Source organism: Condylura cristata, unplaced genomic scaffold (genome assembly GCF_000260355.1).
Source record: "Condylura cristata isolate star-nosed mole 26May11 unplaced genomic scaffold, ConCri1.0 scaffold00018, whole genome shotgun sequence".
Classification (NCBI taxonomy): domain Eukaryota; kingdom Metazoa; phylum Chordata; class Mammalia; order Eulipotyphla; family Talpidae; genus Condylura; species Condylura cristata.
This window is the reverse complement of record NW_004567119.1, coordinates 230,555-239,477: the sequence shown is the minus strand read 5'-3', so window position 1 is coordinate 239,477 and position 8,923 is coordinate 230,555.

Below are 8,923 nucleotides of genomic sequence, written 5' to 3'. Positions count from 1 at the left end.
CTCCCCGACGCTGCCTGCAGCCGCCCGCGGCCGCGCCATCCCGCCGCCCCGGAGGTTCCCTCCTTGAGCTCGGCTCTGATTGCCTTGAGTGGCTTGAGCAGGATGGCTCCTGCGGCCGGCAGGCTCCGGGAACTTCTGCATGTGTGTTACATTGCTGAGACGCGCCCTTGTGTCCAAGAGACGCGTTTTCAACGCGTGTTTGTTCGATTTGCTCCGATGACTTGAGAATAATTATTCTTATCAGATCACTAAAGCAAATCCGATAAATAGAACTAGAGATGTATGCTTTACATATAATTTGAATATATATTTTATCCAATTTTTGTCTGAGTAGTGAAATGGGGCAAATCACTGTGGGAAGAGTCGTATCTTAAGTGAGGTGGTATATTATACAGGTTACTTTAAATTTTTGCAGAACCAGACTCGTAGAAAATTCACTATTTGAGGGTAAATAACTATTTTCAGCAATCCACAAAAGTAATGTCAGTCAAATATTGACCACATTGGTTTAAACTTTTAATTATTAGGATTGAAGGTGGCATATTGCATTAGAAATTCACATGCAATTTTCTCTTTTATAAATAGGTTCAAGGAACAGTTGATGCCTGTATAGGAATGTACAAGTACTCTAACTTTGCAAGATCATAGTAAAGATGATTTCATTGCTTTGTTGACACTTATAGTTATTGGAGAAAAATTAAAATTTTTCTCTACAGAGAGCAATCCATCACTTTGTATCTTCTAACTTCATACTAACATCAAACTCTCTTACGTCTTTCTTCGCATTGAGGCATCGGTGCAAATGTCTGACTCCAGTTACGATGACCCTTCATGCTGCGCCCTCGAGTTTCAAGTCAGCTAAGCATCTAACTTAATCAGTTTTCAGGTTCAGAACTACTTACCTGAAAGGAGTTTTCTTTCACCAGCTTCAGAGAAAAATAAAAGCAGACATCCCCAAACAATATTTCGTCGAAGCAGTAAATTTATGTTCTCTTGTAAAATTCGAGAGACAATCTCATCCTCCATTCTGTGACTTCGAGAGCCAAGGCCGCTGTTAAGAACTGCTGAGTGGAAAGCATATAATTAGTTCCTATTTCATCTATTAGAAGTGATCTGAATTTAACTTTGGAGTTATCGCATTACTGTCACATTTGCTTTTAATTAAGCATTTTATGCAAATTCTGGTTTCATCACTTGCTGTTATTAGCATACAAATGTAAGCCCATAATACATTCATTATTCTCTTTAAAGGATTCAGTCAGGTCTCCATGGCCTCAGAGTAGTGAAAACAAACCTGGAATTCCAGTGGCCAGAACTCTGCTCCCGTGTCCACCTGCTGGGGCAGAACCAACTCGGGAGCGCTTCTGTGCTAAAGGAATCATGTGGCCGTGAGTCAGCCAGGGGACAGTCCTGTAAAACACAGCAACAGTAGACGCTGCTTTGAAGTGTGAGCTGGTAATTCAGGAACTACTAGAACGGATGGCTCAGTCAGCCATTTTATCTTAACGTCAACAGCGCCGCCCCGCAGAACAGTCCACCACGATTTCACTTCAGCCGGTTCGCACAGAACAGATCAGACTTTGAAAGAGTCGCCGTCGTGAGCCGGAATCAGAGAAGACCGACTCAGAGCCAGAGGACACAGAGTCCTGGCTAGTGGGTGGCTTCCTCCCTCCGAGGGCAACGTCAGGCTTCTGGAAACTGAGGAGTAATGAAAGTCTGTGCAGTGTTTATGAAGTCACTGCCTTGTGGTAATTTATCTGCAACAGCGAATATTCAGAAGTGATTTCTGGACTGTTTGAATGAATCACTTTATTCCTTCTTCTTCTAGAGCGTCCTTTCTTGCTGCCAGCTGGGAGAATAGGAAAATATTAAATACACTGTGTCTATGATTATAGCAGGATGTCTAATAAAGAAGAAGGATTGAATTACAAATGCATCGGGAGAAGTTTCTGCTGGTGGGTGGTATTTGTATTTTCAGAGACAGCATTTCATGGATCATAGGTTCAAGCAAATACCCATTGTGCTAGACATTAACTGCCACTTAGCAATAGTGATAGAGAAGTAGAAAACATCTGGTTGTGGATAATGAACCAGAGCTTCTCAGCTCCCTGGGATGCTAATGGTATCGGGCAAAGGTCAAGGTAGAGGCCATCTGGTTCCCTGTGTGAAGATGGGCAGAGCCTTCCCAGCCCTGCAAATCACCTGCAGACTCGTTAAGTTAGCAGCAGGTAAGACCATCTAGTAGGTGGTAAATACTTAAGCGCCAGCTTCAGCTATCGGACATTAATGTATTTCATTAGCATGGAGGCTCCTGAAGATTAAATCTGCATCAAAAGCTGGTGACACATGAAGGAGGTAATAACGGGTCACACATTCACAGACTCTGGTATGAAGACAAGGCAAATGATTGCACAACTGGCCTTGGCCGAGGAGGTGTGGCTAAAATCACAACTGGGAGAGACCGGCTTCCAGCAAGAATTACTTTCCTTTGTGATTTTCCTTAGTTCACCTTCAACCTATTTCTATTGCAAATTACATATGCTATCATGCATGTCTTTTACCCCAAAACAAATGAAAAAACAAGAAGGCCCCAAACACCTACTCTGTGTCAGACGTCACACCTTGCTGCCGGCGCCCAGCAAAGCCAGCGTGGTAAGGACCAGAGACTGTGGTCGTAGAACAGGAGGACAATGTCGGGCCTCCTGGGGCGCAGCGGGTCACAGCGCAGCACTGAGAAGCCGGCCGCAGCGCGAGATCACATGTTCGATCCCCGCCTGGAGGTGACCCCAGGGCGCGGCAGACCTCTCCTGACCGCCGCTGCTCCCCTCAGCGGTGGACTTCATCCATCGGCCTGTTCTGCTCCCCGCTCTGTCTCTGGTGAAGCCTCTCACGCCCCGTGCCTCTGGCCTGCACCCCAGTTCTGTATGCACAAATAAATACATCTTAAGACTCTCCCAGGATGGCGCCGTGTTGTGATGACACACCCCACCCTGCAAGTCTAGCTGAAAACCAGGTGAGAGGGCTTAAAGGTGTTTTATTTAGATGAGTTTGTGCCCATATAAAATTGTATAATGTGATGAATCACGCAATGCTAAAGTAATTAAAATTTAATACATTACGTTCTAACTGAAATATTAAGATTAAAAACATTTCCTTCATTTGGGACTATTCAACACCTGAGGTGTAAAGGGACTTTGCTGCAATGTCTTTCTTGAAAGATATCGTTTCTTAAATATTTACTAAGGTCAAGTTTTTTTTTTTTTTTTTCAAAAATGACATTTCTGATAGTTATGTCGTCTTGGGAAGCTATAATATTTATAGTCAGCTACAATACACATGCTTTTAGTTACCATCAAAAACTCTTCAAACAGAATACCCATCAGTTCTTAAAGGTCACTTCTCAAAGAAGTTCATCATTAAGTGAAAGGACTCTAGTCCATGAAAGTTCACAGCAATTTCTGTACCTGTCTGCAGAGTAAAATGTTCTTTACAGCAAAAGCCAACTTCCTCCTTTTTATCAACTAGTTCAGCTGTAACATTTTCAATTTTACTATCTGCTTAATGAAAAATATAATTTTGATTTTTAAATTTAGGTCACATATGTATTTTAAAACTTTGCTCCCCTATTAATTTGTCCCCAAATCTTCCCTCATTTATCTGACAAGAAAGAGATTGAAATCAGCTTCATAGTTGGTAATTTTAGATTCACTGAAGATGCAAAGTAAGAAGCACACACATTAAGGAGAAATCACCTTAAAGCCATGTCAACCGGCATCAAGACTGACACATGCACAAGTGAGTGACCAGGGGATGAGTGAACCCGGTAAACTGAGTCAAGGGAGAACACCCAGGCTCTCACCTGACAAAGAAGCCCTTCGTGTCAGAAATAGCATGGGCCCTCCCTCGGGGCGCAGCGGGTTAAAGTGCAGCACTGAGAAGCTACAGTCACTTCCGCATGAGTTCGATCCCCGCCTGCCCCGGAGGTGACCCCAGGGCGTGGCAGACCTCTCCTGGCCCGCCCGCTGCTCCCCTCAGCAGTGGACTTCTTCCGTCGGCCTGTTCTGCTCCCCACTCTGTCCCTGGGGAAGCCTCTCACCACCCCTGAGCCTCTGGCCTGTACCCCAGTTCTGTATGCATAAATAAATCTTTAAAAAAAAAGAAATAGCATGTGATCACTTCAAGGTCAGACGTGGTGAAATTCTGTATGTTCTCCCACTTGGAGTTTTTCAAAAGAAGTGTGGCCCTTGGCGGCCGGTGGCCAGAGCAGCCCTCACCCTCCGCAGGGGATTCCGCCACTGGTCTTGGCTCAGGGCTGTTGAAGACCCACCTGTGTCCTCCCTGAAGCTGGGAGGGGCGGGGAGATTAGGTCGGAATCAGATGAGGAGGCTGTTCGGGGAACACCTCAGGCTGTCCAGCCGCGGTCAGGAGGAGACGGCCGAGACAAGGGCGGTGGGAGCAGAGCAGCTTGAGGAGAGGCGTCCCGGACCCCGTGAGCCAAGCGGCCTGACTGGCTGCTTGGGAAAAGGACAAGGGGAAATTCGGCGCCACTTGGCACCGTCGAGCTTCTGGGCATGGAGTCGCTGATAAACAGGGCGTGAGATGAGCCCTTTCTTTTGGGGGGAACGGTACTCGTTGAACTCCCGCTGACCTTGAAATGGCATGCACGGGGGGCGTCCGGGGACCAAGGCGAGGGTGAAGGCCCGAGTTCCGCCTGCTCCTGCCGGTGGGTGCTGAGAGGAATCGGCCTGTCACATCTGACTGGTGGGCTTTATTAGTTAAAGGGCAGAGTGCACGGGTGTCATGGCCATCTCCCCATGCACACACGGGGTTCTCCTGACTCACAGCTTGCTGTAGTGTGGTGCTGTTAGGGGGAAGGAGGTCCTGAAGGAACTCTGCGGAGTCTTGCGGACCCCAGCTTTCTGGGCCCTACACCCTACTCTAGTGACTGGAAACTACAACTCCCAGCAGCACCCGGGAGAGAACTGCAGGACCCCAGGGCGGAGCTAGCAGGAATTCTGGGACTTTGGGGATAAATAGGGCGAGATTGTGTCTCTCGCTCTCTCGCTTAGGAACCGCCTCTCTGGACTGAGTGACTGTGCTGCAGCTGAGCCGTAAGGTGTTCTACTTACTTTGCATCCCGCTCTCTTTCCCTGGGGTGTTTCCTGTTCCTGTCCCCTTTTATAAATAAACCCGCTATTGACCCTTCTGTGTGCACCTGCAGTGTAACTGAGTTGTGAGCGCGGGTGAGGCCCACAGACAGGCGCCCAGCCCACTCTGGCTGCCCCGGAACGGTGCGACTGCCAAAACCGAGGCCGCACTGCTCGAAGCTGATGCCCACGGTCTGCACGGGCCATTTTGCGCAGCCCGGCTCAGACGTGCCGGGCGTTACAGGTCGTGGAGGACAGTTTCAGAGGCTGCACTGCCCTGCCTCGCTCTGCGCCCCAACTCCGGTACCTCCTGGCACACTCCACCTCCATCGTGACTCCTGGAACATGACACGAGCTATGCAACTTCTGTCGTCAGACACGGTCCGGATGGAGGGGAATTGCTCTGAAAAATCAGACTTTCCACGCTAACTTATGTTATGACCTCCCTTTTTTGTATAACCGTAATATCAAAATATTCTGAGCAACTTTCAGCTTACAATTGGACTGCCTCAGCCGCACAAGGCCTGTCTGCCTTGACAAGCAAGCACTGCACCAGGGTGAAAAAATTCCCCTGAAGTCAAGTGACTTGACTACTGACTGATAAATAAAAGCAAAAGGGCTGTTTTTGCAAAGTCTCTCTCACTGCCGGATGGAGGATAACCCAAATCTTATCATTCTATTATCTCACCTGGCTTCTATTCAGCTTTTTAAAGAATTACTCAAACTTCCTATTGTTTGGCCTTTAGATGTGGAAATTCATCCAGTTTGCTTGTTTTTTAAACTAATCAAGTTTTCCACCTACTACACCTTAAAGGAATCCACAAAAGTCTTCTGGCTAGTTTTTCAGGATTCTACTATGTAGTCTTTAGATAAAGAAATCCACTTATGTCTCCTATTCAGAGATTTGATTAGCAAGGAATTTCCTCTTCTGTCTCCCAGGATGATTAAGGCAGAAAAACAAACCCATTAAGTAGTAGATAAGGTTTAAGGGACTTCTATCTTAGTCGATCTCCACTATAGCAATATTAGTCATAGATTTTGTGCACTTATGTACCTGTTTTTTACCTTGACTGATTTTAGAATGTTGTAATCTCAAGCTAGGGTCAAAACAACCCCAAACTGTTCTTAGGGGGAAAAAAGATGATTGTAATCTCTCAGCCCAGTTCGTGTGCTGATGTCATCCCACTGCTTGCTCCTAATGTATAAAATAAACCTCTGCTGAAGGCAGAGCAGGAAGACTTGCACCCAACTCTGACTCCCGTGTCTTCCTCGCTCCCCTTTCCCCTTTTTTCTCCCTTTTCCCCTTTTTTAGGAATCTCTACTCGCCGACGCCTTCCCACCTTAGGGTCCTGCCTGTCCTGCCTCCAGACACCTCAATAGTTGGAGCTGGTCTCCGACAGGAACAGAATACGGGCGGGGTCCAAGAGCAGGTGCCTTTCCACTGGCCCCTCCGTCTTTGCACGTGCATTTCAGGTCTCTCCAGCCCTGGCGAGGCGCCTGGCAGGAGCACGGAGGGTCCCCCATCGCCGGTCTCACCGCCACGACGGGCGCCTCGCGGGGGCGGGGGTGGGGGTGTCCTTCGCCGCCCCAGTCCCAGGCCTCCTCTTTCAGTGACCCCCCCGAGGGCGGCTCCGGTCCCTCGCCCCCGCCCGCCATCAGGTGCCTGCTGCGACTTCGTGGCCCCGCGAGCATCTTCCCACGTTCTGGGGTCCACGACCCGTGGAGTGAAAACTAAATCTGAGTCTGCGTACAAGATGGACAACAGAGCACAGAGACGCGTCCTCTCCATGTCGGGGAGCAGCGTGAGTGTTGCAAGATGCCAAGCTGCTCCTCGCACCGTCTTTCGTAACTGGCACGACTGACCTTGGCCCCTCGAGCAGGGCTAATTAGCGGGAAGGGAGGAGACGCCCCAGCACCCTGTACCTTCCCCTCTGCGGTGAAAGGTCCCGGGAGGCGGAGGGCGGCTGGCTTGAAGCGGCCTGGGGAGACCCTGGAGGAGGGCGGGGTCGCCAAGTGAGCGCTGCAGAGAAGTCGGGGTTCAGGGCCGAAGCATCGCTCAGCAGGCGCCACACCATTCCTGCAAAGGCAATTAAATTTGAAGTAGCGCTAATTAACTGCTGGGGTGAAGAGGAGCCTCAGAAAGATAGTGGAGGAGGAATAAATCACGGGCCTCTAAGAAAAACACTGTTTTCTCCATTAAAATTCTTTTACTTAAATTTCCTACGAAGACTCTGAAGGCTGGCACAAGACACCGAATTAAAAATTCACACACTGCCGATGAGTCGTTTTTCAATCACGCTAGGCAATGCCCTTGGAAAAGAAGCGTCTGCTAATGAATGTAACCCGCCAATTAGAGTAACCCAGAAACGTCTTTGATTTGCAATAAAGAGACCATACCTGGCAGTGGAAGTAAAACCTCTCGACTGGCAGCTTCTGAACAATTTCAATCATCCCGTGCTTCTCCCGGGCCAATGTCTACACGGAAGTCGGGTGGATCTTTCTCAGGGGAGCTGTTCAAAGTAATTCGAGATGATGACTAATCTCGGTGAAAATCACCTGTTAAGAAACGTAGGCTTTGTCTCATTTCCGTTGCATTCTTATTTGAACAGTCTTCTATTTCCTCAGGAAAATGGAAAAGGACAAATAATTGCGGTTATATGTAATAATTAAAAGCTGCACTGATTTTTCAAACACTCTTCCTTTTTGAAAAGATGATAGAAGTCACTTGGAATCACAGTGATTGAAAAGGCCAAATGATCAATTTGCCTAACTTGTATTTATTCATATGGTTGAGAACATTCAGATGATTCTAATCAAAATATTAATAAATTAGAAAAGTACATGCATTTGTATAATTTTACAAATGAGTGATACTTAGAAGAGCTGAAGTTTAAGATACCTGGTCCCTTTGCATAATAAAAAATCAATTAAATTCATTATAATACTCATCAGAGTCTAGCTGAATTTTAAAAAAGGTTTGCGATAATTACCTTGAAACACGGGGAGGACTGGAGCAGAAAGAGGAAAGGGCACCCCAGGAAAGCGGACGAGGGCTCTCGGGGAGGCCCCGGGGCGAGAAGCCGGGCTCCGGCCACCCACGGGCTTCCCACAGAGGCCAGGGACGCCAGTGCGCTGGGAGGTGCCAGGGACCGTCCACCCGCAGCCAGGGTAGTGGCCTGTGGCTCCCTGCACGCTGCCGCGGGCCTCTGCCTGGGCGGCTGGCAGGGGGTGGGCGCGGGGAGCTGCGGTCAGGCCGAGCCGCTGCCTGGGCCCACGAACGGCAGCAAGCCACAGGGACCAGGAGGGCCCAAGCCGGCCTTTCTGGAACCTTCTCCTGGAAGTCAGATGCCCCCTTCTCCTGCTGCCCGCCTCTGAAGCACTCAGGCCGCCACGGCTCCAGTGGGCTTGAGCCGACCGACCTCCAGCTCCGCTCAGTGCTCGCCTCCCCTGAGGGTCCCCCCGGCCACCCAGAGTGGCCCGACCCTTGGCGGCGGCATCTCCCGAAGCGACGCTTCCCGCCCCCCCACCCACGCCGCGCCGAGGCAGGCGGCTTGGAGACCCCAGAGACTCCACAGACTCAGCGCTCTGGGCCTGACCCCGCGCCCCGCTTTCACGCAGCCGGGCGTCACCCCGAGTCCCGAGGCCGGCGAGGGTCCTTTCCTGCACGTGAGCCCCAGGCAGCGGTTTCTGAGCGCACCCCCATGACCTTCTGCAAAGAGGTCCAGTTCCCTTGCGCGCCCCGACTTCCTGCTTTCTCCCAGCAGCCACCCAGAGAC